At 36.7% G+C, this 19,061-nt stretch overlaps 1 long non-coding RNA gene across 1 annotated transcript; it reads left to right on the forward strand.

The window, feature by feature from the left end:
- The first annotated feature begins 11,505 nt into the window (after positions 1-11,505).
- LOC122148628 lies at positions 11,506-17,608 on the forward strand. The gene is made up of 3 exons (XR_006162523.1): positions 11,506-14,577; positions 15,479-15,560; positions 15,655-17,608. It is a non-coding gene; the product is annotated as an uncharacterized LOC122148628 (long non-coding RNA).
- Positions 17,609-19,061: the final 1,453 nt, after the last annotated feature.

The following is a 19,061-nucleotide window of genomic DNA, read 5'->3' on the forward strand; positions in this document are numbered from 1 at the left end:
TTTTTCAACAAACTTGAACTTCAAGTTCAAAGCAAAAGGAGTACACACACGCATAAGGATCCAACATCCTCTTAGCCACACCACCACATCTGAATGCTAGAGATGAAGGACTTCACCTTCACCTCTTCAAACTCACCCAGAGTGGCCTGTACTTCTCATGTTGGCCCTTTTGGGATTACACTGACAGCTCCTGTTATTTTTTGAGTTTCTAAGGCTGGGGAAGTGCTGTTTCTCGCCCATTCCTTCAGCACTCTGTGTGTTTTAAGTGACACAGCGGCTGTGAGGAGCTGATTATCAAACCTCTCAAAAAACATGGGACTGGAACTGTTGGGTGGAGAACTTTGTCTGGTGCAGCTCCACCTGTGGTAATGAAACAAATGTCTTTTTGTTCACAGTATCAATCACATCAATCAAACATATACACTACCAGTCAAAAGTTTGGAAGTTTTAATTAAGTTTTGTTTTATATATATATATACTTTAAATATGTTTGTTATGTTTGTTATCATCAATGCTGCATTTATTTTATCAAACAATACAGTAGAAACAGTAATATTGTGGAATAGTACCTTTTTTGCTGCTAAATTGCAAATTATTATTGTTATTTTGGATAATATAGTTGAATTTTGAAAATTGCTTAATATTTTTGTGAAAACTGTGATTCATGTTTATCAGGATTCTTTGATGAATAGAAAGTTCAAAAGGCCAGCATTTATTTGAAATCTTTTGTGACGTTATAGGTATCACTTTTTGATCATTTAAGCCTTGGTAAGCTTAAGGACTTCGTCAAAAACAAAACAAAAAAAAAAACATTAATATTACAGACTTTTGTTCAGTAGTGTATAACATAATTGGGCTGTGTAACTGGAATAGCATTTCCTGCTGGGTCCTCTTCAGCCAGAAGCAGGGCAGCCCAAAGGCTAGGGCAGGCCTGCGATTGAAGCCCCCTGCCGGGCCTGAATGAGGGTCCTGCCTCCCATCAATTTACCCCTGGGACCAGCCCCATGGAACACAAGTCTTTACAGCTCCAATCCAATCGAATCCCCAGGCAATAGAGGCCTGAGTGAAAGAAAGCCAGCAGGTATTAATAGTCACTTAAAACAGCAACAACATTCCTCTGTGGGCAACCTCGCCCTGCCTGGTGGAATCGTAGAGAATCCCACCAGGTACCAGTCATAAAAGAGACATGATACTAGCTGACCCCCTCTTCTCTCTTGCTATACATGAGCCTAGCCCTGAAATGAGGCTAGTTTATTTTATTAATCACCCTTGGCTAACATAACTAAAGCAGTATTATCAACATTTATGTACAAATGCAATGGTATGAAACTACAGTTGTTCAATGTGCCAGCATGCATCCAAAACGTGTTATGTCAACGTGTCTGTTTTTGGCAGCGGTACAGTCTGACTAAGCCGTATATAGCTAATCTAGAACTAGAGTAACCACACCCATGGTGTGAATATAGAGTCAATTACTACTCATATGGCTCCAACAGAACCTGAATGTGCTTGCAATGGTCTACGTGACAGATGCATATTTAGAGGCCTTTACAAACCAGTGGCACCACTTTGCACCACGTTTGCACTCTCGAAGGCTTTCAATCTTACTCAACTTGGATATGAGAGTTAGCATTACACTTCTGGATACACAGATATACTTTTCAAAAGTTTAGGGGGAGTTTTTTTTTTTTTTTATTTATTTATTATTAGATGCATTAAATTGCTCAAAAGTCATTGACATTGTTACAAAAAATTTATTTCAAATCAATGCTTGTAAACTTTATATAGATCAAAAGATGATGCAAAAAAGAATCATGGTTCCCAGTAAAAGGAGCATAACGTTTTCAATACTTTTTCAAGGGTTAGGTGACACTTAACTCTGGCGTAAAGGCTGCTTAAAACTCTGGCGTAAAGGCTGCTTAAAATTCAGCTTTGCTTCACATTATTAAATTACATTTTAAAGATAGAAAGGAGATATTTTAAAATGTAATACTATTTTACGGTATTACTGTATTACAGTATTTTGTATTGTAATAATTGTAGCCTTGAGCATTGAAAAAAGAAAAAAAAAATGAAAGAAAAATCTTAGAGACCACAAACTTTTGAACAGCAGTGTATAAAGATGATCTGCAATTTGAAATCGTTTCTGAATATCATTCCTAATATTTTTGGCTCCTATTGTGTGATGACTTATAGTCCAGGTAGTGGCATCCAGCTGAGTTCTAACAGTTTGTCTGCCCTCTCTCCCAGGCCTATGTGGGCTCTGCTTTGACTTGATTATTCTTACTCACCACATACATCCACCCATAATGTGTATATTGACAAACATACGCTGAAGTTCTGAGACTCTGTTTCATTAGACTATTTATATACAATCCTCGAACAAAATCATGTTTAGAAAAGGTGGTGTTGATAATAGTAGATCTACTCATGGAAGTTTAGCACATTAAGTCATGCCGAATGCCAACAGGTGCTGTTTTTGATTTTTTTTTTTTTTCTTAAGTCATGCCGAATGCCAACAGGTGCTGTTTTTTTTTTTCTTCTAAGAAAAGAATCACAGTCATGGAAACACACTCCAACCCCCTGCCAGGATTTATGGAATTTTTGCAAGCTGTGCATCACACTCTCGTCACAAGCAAAACAGCTTGATGTAGATGTACATAACAAGCCCTGCAGTGAAGCTATCTTTAGACATAACTATGGAGTTTAAATGAATAAACACTTTCACAGTTCAGGCTGATTTCCAAGACAACATCAAGTTAAAGGACCGCTTACTGATTAAATGCTACATGCACTGCTACTTTACACATGACTGCATGGAAAATACACTTCAAACAAGCTACTGTACACATTTAGCAGCACTGTTATTACTTTATCAAAGTGCGATATTTTATTTAACATGCCAATTAAACAGACACACGTGACACTTGATGTTTACTACACTAGCAACAAAGAATCTGACAATAAAAAATAAAAAAATTGCACTACAGTTACTCTTTGGCAAATGTTTTGTTAATTAACATTGCTTTATCCCCAAATGCATCCCTGACCAGGACAATTTAAAGTATAAAACAGAGTTATCCCTCTAAAATATTCTCAATTATAGCCTGTTTGTCCATCATCCATCAAGTTGTCTTCCTTTGAGAACATTAGACAGTGTTATATCTAAGCCCCCACACAGAGATGCTTCCTCTCCCTTACACTCACCTGTGTGTTCTCTATGCTGTGTCCTGGCAGGTCTGTGGGCTGCAGGGGGCCAGCGCTGACTGACAGAGGCCCTGCTGTGAGAGGCAGAGAGGTCCTCATGAGCCTCAGCATGCAGCCCCTTTCCCAGGCCCGCCTTGAGGCCTCCGGCCACACTGAAGGAGGGCCCTGCTCCGCTCCCAGACCTCATCCACAGACCTGGGGGACAGGTGAGTGAACCACACCAAGACCCAGCTCGGACAGATAGACGGACACACACACACACACACACACACACACACACACACACACTATTAGTAAGGGCGTCTCATAGACTTCACTGTTTATGTCATGTTACTGTAAATTTTTATCGCCATAAACATAACCCTGCAAATTAAATTTGATATTTCAAGAAACTGCACAAATCCTTATTTATTTCACATCACATATAGATGGTGGGGTCATAGTTTACCAAAAGTAAATGTTGCTTGTTCACATGGTAGATTGATTGTACAATATGGCACGAAAATGCGAAATGCATCACTAGATACTAGCAGTTAAGCAAATCATCTTAATTTGTTCATGTGAAATGGGAGGATTCAAATGTTATATAATGGGTTAGTGAATGTAATTTTGAAAAGCACCCTTGAAAGATGGAATGAATGCTTATTGGTTGAAATTTACATTATTATTTTTTATCTCACAATTAGCTTTTCTGGTAGTAATTATAGGGGATTATACTTAACCGTAGGGGTGTTTCTTGAGCTCCATCTCATGTTACAGTGGAAACTGGAGATCCATGTCACATTTGGTTGTTGACAAATTTGTTTTATTCATTTTTAATACAGATTCGGATCAATTCCAGTTACTCCTTAAGGTTCTTGTTGGGATGTTTTAGTAGATTGAATAGTTGGATGATTGAATTTCTCATCAACAGCGGTGGTCCACATTCCTTCTGAACACTTCCTGCTGGACATGGGACCAGGTGGTGCATTTGTCTCCTCTAGAATCTTCTCAGACAGTGTTAGACGTGGGCTGGGTCCTCTCAGCTCCACAGGGGGTTGTGGTCTGGTTTAACCTGGGCCCACTATACTCAACTCTGAAGGTATATGAGAGCCACGCCAAAAATTTACAGAGGCAGCCTGTTATTTACTTCATTCCTTGAGAACTTCACTTCCCGCAGGAGAGCAGCGTGAAATAAGATTTTTCCTGCAGGGCGCTAAAGTGGATTTTTAAGATGTTTATAGACACTGTTTACTCATTATTTACTCACCACCATGTCCAAAATTGCATGATTTTCTTTATTCTGTGGAACATAAAGACATTTTGAATATAATATATTTTAGTTTCAAAATTTATATTTATTTATTTATTTATTGTCTTTTCAATTAAGTCGGTTGAGTCCAGTGTTGATTTGCATTCCATTGATTTCCATTGTAGGGGGAACAAATAGCTGTAACATTTATTTTTTTTAATATATTCCTTTGTGTTCCACAGAAGAAAAAAGTCATGAGAATGAGTAAATAATGACAAAATTTTGGGGAGAGGCATCCCTTTAATTCTGATTTAATATTTTTTATTATGAAATGTTTTCTGTTTTTATTTGTGGTGTCATGTTAACGTCATCACATGACTAGCCTGGTGTTGTCAGTTAAAAATAATCATAATGTCTGTTTATGTCATCACAGTGTGTCTGTTTGTGCGTGTGAGGTGGAGAGGTGACCTGCACCAGGTGCAGGTCTGTGGATGCATTAGGTTTTGCTCCAGATGGAAAGGTGTTCTGACCTTTTCCATGATTTCACAGAAAAACTATCAGGGTCTTCCTGTTTCCAAGTGCCCTGACTGAAGCTGGCTCAGAGAGATATCACAATACAACACACACAGTTCCAAAACCTTCTCTTATACCCCTGACACCTTGGAAATGTTGCAAATAGATGATTCCAAATAGTTTGTTCTGTTGTTTCACCATCAGTGTCACTAAAACAGGCATTGGCTCTTCACGAAGAATAGAGCAAGCTAGTGTTAGAGGTCTTTTTTTCCTTTTTGTTTTACTTTTGTTAATTGTATAATAAATTAAAAGAAAACAGATAGAATACAAAAAGATTAGAAAGGTAGTTCCATTTTTTTTTTCAAGAATATAATTAGAATAGTGAGTGCTAAAGTTAGAGGGTCAAATAAAGATGGAAGAGATGTGTTTTAAGCCGATTCTTGCCAATTACAAAATGGTTTTGAAATTTGAACAAGAGCCTTTTATATACAAAACACAAAATATCTGCAAACCTCTGCTGTAGTTCAGGCTAAATGAGACATACTTGAGTCCTGCTTGAGTTTTAGCCACACAGTTTTTTATTTTAATTTTTTTAATCATGCATTTCATTTCATACATTTATTATAAAAAGTTTAGACTTTTTTTTTATAATAAGTATTTCCTGTTTATTTTATTAGAAAACAACACAATTTATTTTCTGATGTAATGAGCCCCCACTTTATCTGTAATTCAGCAGTGTTTAATGTTAGCAATGCGTTTCTATTTTAGAACTTTGAATCAGATAGACGGCGATGACTTGCATGAATCAGAGTGACTCTAAGATAAATCATGGAAATCTGGAATGTTCTCAAAGCCTTCAAAGTCCAACAGATCTCACCACTTCCGTTCGAAATGTCTACTGAGAACAATATGTTTGATCTCATACAGTAGGTCCCTGGAGATCACAGCTTGGGAGGCGATGACATTGGCACAAGGAAAAAAATGGGGAGAGCGAAAGAAAGACAGAGAAAGAGTTTGAAGAGGCTTCAGTTACAGTGAACACAATATGACAAACATGGAGACGGGGGATGGGTGATTCCTTCCGTATTTTTAGAGAAGTGTCACAGGTGATAGAGGAGAGCTGGAGGAAGGGAGGCATGATCATGAGAAGGTGATACTGCCCTCTGGCAATGAGACAAATTACCACCTTTTCATTCTGGTCTCTTGATTTGAGAGGTGGTCAAAGCTTATGGCTGCTTATCAGTGTTTCCCTTAGGCCTCAGCAGCAGGTGTAGTTTAAGTAGTCTAAGGGATTGTATAACGGTTCCATCATTTACAAGATTTAAAAGTGTTTTAATACCACTTAAACAGATGATATCCAGTTCATTTTAACATCAAATATAACTGAAATTATGGCCTCTAGACTGTATATTAGTGAATTGGTTTGTTATCTCACTTAATGCATTATAGCTTTGTCCACAACTTCATCATAGTTGTCTAGAGTCACTGATTTACTCCTTTAACACCGGAACCAATGGTGAGTGATGACTGGTGAATTATGGGTCACGTTATGACCATTGTGGTTGTCCTGACAGTGGCCAGTTAAAGTGAGTGATAAAGTCAAAGAAGATTCTCGGACCGACCTGTCAAAGACCAGAGTCTGTGGGAGCAAGTAACCGTGCTCTGTAGACAGGGAGGGTGGGGTGTCACCATGCCATAGCCCTTGGATTTTCTCACAGTGAGATGAATCCTCGCCTGCTTATCCTGCTTCATGCCCCGGAGGCATCCTTAATCGCCCATCCCCCTCCTCCTCGCTCTCAGCAAGGCCACCACAGATCCATTTACCCCTTCGACAGCAATTACAAAACAGGCCTCTGAAAGGAGAGGACTTGCATTACAGTTTCTGTGTGCATGCTTTTGCTCTTTTTAATTACCTTTTGTAAGATGCACTATATGGTTTCAGGCACCTGGGAGACCTTCATATAGAAAAATAATATGGCAGTGATTGCCTCAAGGCACTGGCAAGGGATGCAGTACATTAGGACAAACAGTCTGTAGTGCACCAGGTTCTCTAGGGATGGAGAAGAGGCTTCTAGCAGCCCTTTGCGTCCCGCCACTGGATACTGACTGCCTACAGCAGGGTTAAGGCATCTGTATAACAGGGAGCAGAGTGTAACTTTAGATTGTGGATGTAATATCAATCCAAATGTTACAGTGTATGTCATCACATATGCAGAGGGACACCTTTTCAGTTATGCTAATGCGCTTCTCTGATTGCCTTTGCACGCAATGCAGATCCTTGTGAACAAAACCGTGTTTAGCGAGTCTGTTGCTTCACCTGCTAAGTTGTGTATTTACATGAATTTATAATTAAGTTTCTACCAAAATAATAAGAAAAAAATCAGTAACACAAAATCAAGTTTCCTTGGATATTCCTTGTAAAACAGTTAATATTGTGAAATATTATTACAATTAAAAATAACTGTATCTATTTTAAACATATTTTAAAATGTAACTTACTCCAGTGATGGCAAATAACTCCAGTCCTCAGTGTCACATGATCTTTCAGAAATCATTCTAATATTTTTGTTGTTATTATCAATGCTGAAAACAGTTGTGCTACTTGAATATTTTGTAAATATATATATTTTTTAAATATGCAAATATTTATTAAAATATGTGAATATTATTGTGGATACAGAGATACACTATTTTTTTTACCCGTTTCTTTGATTAATAAAATTTCACAAGTACAGAATTTATTTGAAATATAAAAGTTTTGTAACGTTATAAATGTCTTTATTGTATTTTTGTTCAATTTAATGTGTAATTGCTGAATAAAATAATTTCTTTCAACTATAATATCTTTTTTTTTTCCATGGCCCTCAAACCTTCGAACGGTGTATATAATATTTATTATATTTAATGAAATAAAATGATTAAAGCTTTCATTTATGGAGGCTTCTGTGGCAATTTAAAATAAATTATTTTAAGCAGTATATTAAGCTAATACATCCAAAGACTATAGAATACCCAAGACATGTTCTGTATGGGGTAAAATGCAACACTCAATATGGCCACTCTATCGAAGGAAGCACCGCCTTCTGAGTAAAAGAGCCGCCAGAAGTCCCCTTTGCTATAGAAACATTCAGCATTCTGAGATGTGCACTTAGGATTGCACATATGCACTGGCTGGTCTAGCCTAAATAATACGCTTTTTTTAACACTATTTGTGCAAAAGAAACAACATTTATGAGATAGTTCTTGTCAGATTTCATTGGTGATTTCGAATATGAAATTTTATCGTAAGCTTGGCAAAGAGTTTTGGAGAATTTGATGTTTCCTCATTTAAAGAGATATGAGCTGCACTTGCATGCCCGAGAGACGTTTCAAAGATTGCCGCCGAGTGAAATTACTTGCCTTAAAGGGACTTTGATACATCTCTTAAAGATGTCCATGTGCTGTATCTGTGACATTGGATTGAGAAATGTTATTCTACAAAGACTTGTGGCTATATAAGGACATACTGTAAGGTGCAGTGTTAAACATTGTTTATATATATATATATATATATTGTTATATATATATATATATATATATATATAAAACACATTAGAACTGTGTGCAACGTGACTTGATGACATTGTGTTTTGATAAAACTTGTCTGAACACTTGAAAGCTGATGATAAGATCACAGACTCATTGATACAGAATGAGTCAAGAGTTCTGAGAAAGACATGAATAATCAGTAAACAGACAACTGTAATGACGTTGAAATATTGAGAACATTTTTGGCCCTCCATTGATCTGTAGCTGTCAGATAAAACTAAAGGGACATCTGAGATATAGTAGTAAAATAGGCCACAGAACATTATGAGGCATATTATATTCCTTCCTTATCCACACATTCCAAGTGTATAAACAATATTCCCAAATATTTAGAGTCTGCTTACATATTCCACCCATGTTTCTGTGACAAATGTCTATGACGGCAATTACAGTATGTACACAGCCTTTACATGTCATGTTTATTTAGAACTATCATGGTCCTGACAGGATGTTTGCTACATCAGGCAGGATGCCAGCATGTGCCACAAACTTTTTTTTTTTTTTTTTTTTTTTTTTTTTTTGCCAGTGGCTGTGAACATTTGCGATTGGGAACTTTATCACAACCTGCAGCAGTAATAGTGTAATTAGTTGTTGTTTTTTCTCTTCATGTGGTCCTGCACGATCTTTATCACAGGCGCCATTTCAAGGACTTCGAGGTGGAAGATGGCGATGTGCAGTGAGCTGGGTCCGCTCAAGTTGTGTGGTCCGTGATGGGAACTGGCAGGCTGTTGCTGCTGGTCTGTTTGTTTAAGAGGTTGCTTGAGCTCCTGGTTGTGTCATATGCCTGTCACAACTCATTTGCAGGACACTAGGGACATAAATGGCTCCAATACTCCAGTGTCTGTCTTCGCAAAGGAGAGAGTGGCCTACCCTTTCTCATGCTCAAAAGATCAAAGTGAAAAACTTGTTAGTTCTACATAAGAATACATTACAATGTCTAATAGATAATATCTGTAATATATTAAAAGACACTGTGATCAATTTATGAGAAACAATGGAGAAAACTGTTCCTTTTACTGTGCTGAATTTAAATTAGTCTCCCCTTTAGTTACACAAAGTTTGTTTTTGTCTCTTTTTTTCCCCTTTACACTTTGCATACTTTGACACTCATGAATTTAAATGTTGGATTTAAATATTTTCTATCAAAGCCTGTTTTAATTTCTAATTAAAAGATGAAATAGGTAACTGTGAGAGTTAAAAAAAAAATACATTCACATTTTGAGATAATGTCATACTGTGATATCACAATTGTGAAATAATGGTCACTGAGAAAATAATTAAAAGATGAAATAGGTAACTGTGAGAGTTAAAATATATATATATATATATATATACTATATATATATATATATATATATATATATATATAAATAATAATATATATTTAAAATCTAACGCTGACCAAGGCTGCATTTGTTTAATCCATAAATACAGTAAAAACAGTAATATTGTGAAACTATTGCTATAGTTCAGAAATTATTACATTGCTCAAGAAACATTTCTTGTAATTATCAATACTGAAAACAGTTGTCCTACTAAATATTTTTGTGGTGACTGTACGATTCTTGTACGAATAGAAAATTCAAAAGGACAGCGTTTATTTGAAATATACATTTTTGTAACTATGTTAATCAATTTAATGCATTCTTGCTGAATTAAAGTATTTATTTCTTTCAAAGACGTTTTTTAAAAAAAGAAAAAAAAAGAAATTATTTTATTTTGAGATGGAAAGCAGTTTTCCATAAATATAATTTGACTATTGAATGTGGAATATGCAGGTGAGCTTGTCTTGAGGTTACATCATAAAGTTTTCTTCATGCCATCTTTCAAGTCCGGTTTGCTTTAATACTGTATTTGTCACAAACACCACATATGCACTTTATTATTATTATTTGTATGGAGATTTTGCCAATAGGTTTTCAGGTTAAAGGAGCAGCAGGTCAATTTCTTGCATCATATTCCTCTGTTAAGGTTTAATCAGCAGTAATCACATCAGACCAGAGTGACCAAAGGCGGGCTGCGATAGAGTTCTGGCTCTAACGGAAACACAAGAGGGGATGGAGAGATAACACCTCAGGCTCTCTCAGTTCTATAAGACATGTGAAGTGCACTCTCGCTTTTATCAGAATGGGCTGATATGCATGTCAGCCTGAATGCTGATGAAGCTTCATCTGGTTTCCTGTTCTTACACTGCTGACCCTGTGGTGAGAAGGCCTGGCACAGACAGATGTACAGATGGACATCACTTGAACTGTGCTCACTTTCCAGGACAATGTCTTGGTAAGATGACCCAACCAGGGCAGTTGAAGTCAGTTTTATCAATTAGCACCCTGGAGTTTTTTTGAGAGATAAAAATAAAGCGTATTTTGTAACTATAGTTTCCAGATCTTGTGGTCTTGTGTCCATCAGATCATCTGTGACTAACAAACTCCACTGCTCATCCCACCAAGGGCTAAACGAGCCCTTCCTTATTACTGAAAGACCTGAGGATTGTGAAATGCTGTTATCTGACTGTTGAAGAACAGATGAGACAAGGGCCAGTTCAGACACTCTTATCTCATGGACTCATTACCCTTATATCCTGGGAAAATAAACTACTGCACTGTAGCATCAGCATTAAACAAGTGTTGCTTTTTTGATGTATGTGAGTCATTTAAATAATTTGTTTTTGGGAGGTTGTTATTTTTAGTTAACTGTTATTTTAGTTTATTTTTAGTTTAAAAGATTCATTTTAAATAAGCTGATTTGGTGCTCAAGAAACATTTATCATCATTATCAATGTTGGAAAGAGTTGTGCTGCTGTATATTTTTGTGGAAATGATGAGACATTTTTTCAGCATTCTCATTTATTTGAAATATTTTTTTTGTAATAATGTAAAAGTCTTCACTGACGTGTTTGATGAACCCTAACCTAATATTGTTTTTTTTTTTTTTTACTACAAGCTCCCATAATTCTCAACTAAAATAAAATTAGAATTTAATTAATTTTAATTAAAATATAACTTATATGTGTACTAAATGTGGAATATGCATTTAAACTTCCCTCAAGGTTTGTTACATAATTAGACACATTTCTTTCTTGTATATTTTACAAAAATAGCATTAGTAATACTTGTATTACAAACACCACAAATGCGCTTTATTGTTTTTATTACCTGTAGGGAGATTTTGCCAATAATGTAAATAATGTAAATTCAAGTTTATTTCCTCATAATATTTGTGTACCACTCGGCAGCCGTCTCAAACTGCTGGTTTAAAGACATTTTATTTTATTTTATTTTATTTTATTTTATTTTATTTTATTTTATTTTATTTTATTTTATTTTATTTTTAATTTTTCACTTAGTCTGAAATAGGTGCTGTAGAAAAGCTAAAAATAACACTATTGTTTATATTGTTTACATTACTGACATTTTTTTATCACTAACATAAGCTCTGAGAAAATTCCTCTTCCCTGTTCCACTCAAGTGTCACATGTTCTAAACACATGCAACATATCTTAATAATGCTTGCGTTCTTTCATTTTTCGCTTCTGACTTTGTCCTTCCCCGCACTGACAGTAGATCTCTTCAGGCAATACAGGGTGGTTCATTTCAGTCTGCAACGTGAGAGGGCTCGTCCCCAAGCTCCATGCCACCCACAGAAACATATGCTTAGCCCTTCTCCTTCTTTTTCCTTCAGCAGACAAATTGAAAGTAGATTATTGTTGGTGTGGCTTCTGGCTGACCTGGCACTAGTCCTTTTCAGGAATTCCTGAAGACCACCCTTTGCCCCCATAGATAATGGTCCTGCTTTGTTCCCAGGGAGTTCTCTCTCTGCTCACTGTAGTCTTATCCTGCTTATCCTGCTTGGCTTTACTGACATCACACAGGGAAAAGAGAAGATGACTAGTGCCAAGCAGAAACTCCCATTTGAGGTTCAGAATAATGTTGTTGGGGAATTTGCACAGTGACTGTTGTTCTTTTGGTTTCGGTGCTGCTTTAGAAGCAGATATTTCGCTAATTGCTTGCATGATTGCAAAATGAAGATAGAGATTGTTCCAGCTAGATTATACTTCATTACCATCACTACTTGATGGTGATAATTATGATTATACCAGATAATACTTTTCTTCATTGCCATTTTATTCTTCAGAGAATTTTAGAGCAATGCACAATTTAAAAGATACAGTAGTTCCTACAAATCTGACTTATTTACTCATCTTCATGTTGTTCCAAGCTGATATGACTGATGTTCTTCTGTGGATCACAAAAGAATATTTAAATGTTTTTGTCCATACAATGTAAGTCAGTAGAATTCAGTGTTGTTTTGGATCTTTGGCTTTCATTTTATGGACAAAAACATTCTTCAAAATGCCTTCTTTTGTGTCATACAGGTTTGGAACAATGTGAGGGTGAGTAAATAATTTGACAGAGCAGCCCTGGTCTTGTCCAGTCAGGTGTGAACGGAACAACGGTGAGTGTGAACCAACCATTAGGCTCCCTGTAGTCTCTCAGAGTTATTAGCAGCTCAAAGACCTGACTGCTATCAGCCAATGCAGGACTAGTTCCACCTGTTTAAGCCTGAAAACACCCAGGACTGCTTAGAAAATAAGCTAACCGTCAGAAGAGGGCTTTTCCTGAATATCTGCTTGTCATGAGAAAGCATATTGGAAAAGAAAAATGCATTTCCACACAAAAGGAGTGAAACAGAAGTGCATAATCAAAACGAAACGCTTACAGAAATGACTAGGGAACTTTTACTTGGTTAATGGCGTGTCAAAAAATATTTGCATTTGTAATCTGGCCGTTTTTACTGCAGAATGAATCACTGATAATTGTATAAGTTGCTTTGATTTATTTGTGGAGAGTATTTTAAGGTTCTGTGAGTCTGAACATGCTGCTCACAGCTTGCGGTACTTTTCAGCAGTGATTAGTTAGTTGTCATGTAAGTCCAGCCCAGGACTAGACTAAACCTAAGTGTAAAAATCCCATAGCAACTATTTGCCTTAAATATTTGGCTGTGAAATACGTTAATGACCGCACTCTTATCGGCCTGATAATGGTTAATTAGTTCTACTTAATTAACCTGGTAATTCTAATTAATATCTTTTTAATCTCATTAAGTGCTTATCAGCGCGAATGAGTCTGATCCAACAAATCATTTGCAAGGAACTCTCCACTGTAAACAAAGGAGGAATTAATGAATGCAGCCTCAATGCTGGTGGCTGGGTGTTCAAGCTATTAAATGGTGTAAAGATATTTATACCAAACTTGTGTGCACAGAGGCTTTTAAATGTAAAATGGCAATATGATATCAGGGATCTCCCAAGCACATCATTGTTTGGTTCTTTATATACAATACAGTTCAGGTTTAGCCAAAGGACATACTGTGCCATTATTACCTATAGAGAGGTCACTTATTGTAAAAGGATTTAGAACAGATGACTTTTTAAAAATGAATAATTGTTGAAAAACATGTTTTTTCTCTCTCTCATTGACCTCCAGGGTGCTAGCAAATAAAACCTACTTCAACTGCCCCAGTTGGGTCACCTTACGGAGACTGTGCCGCACACATTGTGTGGGAAACTCAAGTAGCAGCATTCACAATAGCAGGTCTATTTCATACGTGCAGCGAGTCTTCTGTTGTGCTATTGTATTTTGGGTTGAAAGCCTGCAGGTATTGACACTATGTTTTGGTTACACAATACGCAACATTGTTTTTCTCTTGCAAGAGATGTTATGTGTAATGCTATGGCTTGTTGAGCCCAACCTGTTACAATAGCAGAAAGTGCGAGGGCTGTAATCACGCAGCTGATCGATATCTGACACTGATGTAGCTGCTGAAATATGGCATTTATTTACTTTGTGCACAAACTATGGTTGTCCCATTGCACTGTAATCAGAGGTTCTCTCTTTACCGTTCAGAGATCATGTTGTGCACTTCTATTTATTCCCATTTTTCCATTTATTTAACGTCAATGGCTGAATGGACCAGGAGAGAGCAATGACAATGGCGGAGTGCAGGTCTGTCAGAAGTGAAAGGCATTACACAGACAGGTGAGCTCATAGCATGGGTTTCCCTCCAATGCCTTTTCCCACATTCTTTACAGTAGAAGTCACCCCTGATGAATGAAAACATGGCCCACCATGTGCAGATGGACAAAGGCTGTCGTTTCATGGGCAGGTGTTATTTCTTTAAGCTGCGGTGAGTGTTTTCCCTCTTATTCAGATGTCACAACTACTGCAGTTTTACAAAACAGCCACTCAAATGGATAAAGACACATGAACCAACTACATTCGCTAATTGTTCGATGGAATGTGTGACGACAATAGATATTTCTTTCTGTATAAAAATGTTTTTTCTGGGCGATTTCCAGATTTGATGTCCAATTCATCGTATCCTGGCTGTTCAGTTTCACAGGAAAACATTTCAAAACAGCTTATGTGAAATACACAACAAAAACTAAAAGCCTCAGTTTTGTGCATACTTAAAAGAATAGGTCAGAGGAAAACTTTTTCTTTTTTTTTTTATCAGTCATCATATACTCACCATCATGTCAGTGGGGTCTAAAACAAACAAAACAACATAAATCAGTTTTTAAATGTTTTACAATATCTTATTTTGTGTCCTGTTTTGATTTGTGCATTTGGAAGACACTTTTATTCAAAGCAACTTACATTGCATTCAAGGTATACTTCCAATCAGTCTCTAGATTTCCTGGGAATCGAACCCATGACTTTGGTGTTGCTAGCACCCTACACTTCTGCTTGAGCTACAGGAAAAGAAATACAGCAAAAGAAAAAAAAGGTTGGAATGACATGAAGGTGAGTAAATGATGACAGTATTTTAAGTCACCTGAATAATGTGATTAAGCTGTCTCAAACACCAAAATTTGTTTAAATTGCTCATACAATTATTTTAATTACTAATACATTTGTCCTTGACATGCACATACAGGTCCTGATGGCGGTGTACGGATGTGTCATGGAATTCAGTTTGGAAAGAAAAAAAAAGGAAAACACTTTTGGCACACTTGCATGTAAGAGCACATGACTGTATGGAACGGTTTCTCTTGTGGACTTTTGACCCCAGACACATGCAGTCATTCACAGAGACAAGTTTTGTGCCCCCAGACAAGAGTTGCTCCAAAGCAGGCAGAAGCAATTACACTTGGAGACAAAGAGGCCTCCAGGGGAGATGAGAGACATGGAGCAGTGAGTGGGAGAAACTGAACAGCTACTGGAAGTTCACTGTGCGGATTTGTGTTGGAAAATGTTTGATATAGATGTGAATATAAAGTATGTTATTGCTGTGCTACAGTTTTATATCTCATGACTTTCTTGACTTGAGTAAATTTTAACTAATAATCACAATTTGAAATGACATTGAAAAGGCCATTTTGTCATCCATTGCCATACAAAAAAAAAATATTGTCTGGGATTTACTTTAAATGATCACACAAACAAATAATTATATCAGTTTTCAGTCTTCACATTTCACACAGTTTTCGTATTTTTCCTTTCTTCCCCCATAATTATCCATATTCCTGGTCCACACCCTTAATGGCCCAAGTGCTGTTTCTCATTTGATAAATTAGCAAAGGTACAGTTTCGATGTTGCTTTTTCAGTACACGGGAAAGTATTTATGTTAGATAGCGGTAGGTTTCCCCTCCTGCTCGGGTGATGGGGGATAATTACTATTCTGGAGCCTTAAGATTAGATTGTAATTGAAAATCAAAGTGCCTGAGTGAAAAGCCAGTGCAGAAAGACAAACGGAGGGAAAGGCAATCTAGGCCATCAGCCACAGTAAATACAGTGCAACCTTGACAAGAGTTTACCTCTACATACACCAATGCTACAGTAGCTCAAGCATCTGTGTGAGCTGAATGGCCCCAAGGCCATTCGGACCACCTTTGAGTCAACAGAGGTTTTGTCCTCACCTGTACCTTGTCTTGTCTGAGACCCTGCAATGGGTCTCGGGTCTTTATCATGGTCCAGTGGAAGTGAAAGGACTTGTTCTTTTGTCGTTCTTGTGTGCTAGACAAGCACAGGAAGATCGAGTGGACGACTCTGATGGTGGTCGGTGCAGTGGACACAAATATTTGCTCCTGTGTCCACACAAATTTATCTAGGTGGTTGAGTCGCTGAGCGATAGGTAATTAACTGCACTTAGACACCACTGAACAATGAAAGGGAAAGGATATGCCAGATGCCATAAAATTATAGCACAGGCAGAAGTTTCTGATTTTTTTTTTTTTTGATGGAAACAATTGATTGTGGGTGTGCAGTGGCTGACTCAGCCATTAGTCAGTACATTTTACAGTGAAACTGAGAGATATAACAAGTGTGTTTTTATAACAAGTGATGAAGGGACCTGTGTACCCTGAAGGGCACTTCTTCTCAACATGCTTTAAGGATGGGCTGCTACAACTTGCCTGTTTGTCTTCAATGCAGAAGTGATAAATAGATCTGTATGCATGAATTCAGGTTGGAATCCGTTGGGTCAGTGTTTCATTGTCCATCCATGAGAAAGTGCAGAAATGACTGCAGCTCTTCTTGATTGTGTTTGTATCACTCCAGTCTTATTTACACGTATCAGTGCAATCAAAGTCATGTAATGTGAACTGAAGATAAGCGTCAGTGTAAAAATAAAAATAAATAAATAAATAAAAAACATGTTGAAGCCATTATACAGTAAAGGTCTATATATATAAATATAGATGTGAACAGGAAAGTGTAAACATTTGCGTCATGCACATATATACTTGACAGAGATCACGTATTATTCACAAGCCATAAGTGTGTGAGGGTGGAGACTCTGGGATTGTGTTCCTTCAGAAAATCAACATTTTCCTTATCTGATCTTCAACAAATCCAACAGAAAATGCTTGCATGCCTTAGACTAAATACTCACTAATCTATTGCTCAATCGGTTTGTTTTACACAAACATTATGAAATGTTTTTATTTAGAAAATAAATAAAAGTGTTGTTCAGACAGCTTCATTTCATTATGACTAATGACTATATTTTTTTGTTAAATATATAACCAAAAGCCAATTTCTCTCTCTCTCTCTCTCTCTCTCTCTCTCTCTCTCTCTCCTCTCTCTCTCTCTCTCTCTCTCTCTCTGTGTGTGTGTGTGTGTGTGTGTGTGTGTGTGTGTGTGTATAAATGTATAAATATGTAACTGGCTGTAGCATGTTTTATCCTGTATGCAGCTACTGTTTACCATTTTGTTTAAACCAACATTTAATTTGAATAAAATATTGTGCGGTCTATTAAAGTGGTATATTTAAAGCTGACATATACAGTGTAATTTTTTATCAGGGAAATACTGTAAAAACCAAGAAGGAAATTGTAAATAAGTTCATGTAAACACAACTCATAGCCTGGGGCATTTTAAGGAGGAAAAATTGCAAGATTTCCCTATATGATATTGTAAAACTATACAGGAAATACATTAAAGTCACTTAAACAAAATGCCTTTGCCAGCGTTATGGTAAAAATCAGTTAGTATGAGATTTAAAAAATATATTAGAAGATTTATTTCTGTCTCCTACATACCTGGTGCATTAGTACTTTATTTATTTACATTTTTTTTTCATGAAGTATTTGGCATGTACTCGAATATCAGTTAAACTGGACACTGAAACTCAAATTAGGCATCTTGTAAATACAGCAGAATGTCTCCGGGAAGACGGTGTCCTGTCTGCCAATCTGCAATCTCCTTAATTGTGTTTAGAAAACAACAAAGGGGGAAAACTCCCGTTACTTTCATACACAAGGACAAAGCAAAATATAAAATGTATAGCCTATAGGAAATTACATAAAGAAATATAGAGAAAATATAAGCAAATCGGAAGATTTAATGGTATCACTTATAGCGCTCAAATAAACGTGGTGTGCCTATAAATAATAAGCTTTAGCTTTGATGCTTTAAAACGTAGCATTATAAAACATTAAGCATAATAAATATTTGTATTTTGTATATAATATATTTGCACTGAAGTAGAAACAGTATTTCGGTTCGGTATTTCGCACGTCTGTTGCTGTCTAAGTTGTAAATTTTTACAATTTAAATAAATACACTTGTACTTTGCTTGCGCTAGGGAAAAGGACACCCTTTGTATTTCAGGAAATTCTATCCATTTCCATTTCCACCTCTCTCCAGACAATGCGATTGTACCGGACTCTGAATTACGTAGGCTAAGGGTAAAAATAACAGGACTATATAAACCGACAGAATCAGATTGAGCAAAGCTGCTCGTTTGCGCGCACAGAACAGAACAGCACGTGCAAAACGTTTCCATGTTTCTCTGTAAATAGTTAGTATACTGCTATGAAATTTAAAAAAAAAAATTGTTTTAATTGTGTCTGGGATATTAAATGCCTCGTCCTATGCATCAGGTGGAATAGAGATTTTTGGTTAAAGCTGCCCACCTTGTCTCTAAACATAAGCCCGAGAGCATTAGGCCATTAATTTGCATTTTAATCAACTGAAAGAGGAGGTCTATTGACTCAGAGATCATTAAGCATGTACC

The sequence above is a fragment of the Cyprinus carpio genome, chromosome A2, assembly GCF_018340385.1.
Source record: "Cyprinus carpio isolate SPL01 chromosome A2, ASM1834038v1, whole genome shotgun sequence".
NCBI classification, from domain to species: Eukaryota; Metazoa; Chordata; class Actinopteri; order Cypriniformes; family Cyprinidae; genus Cyprinus; species Cyprinus carpio.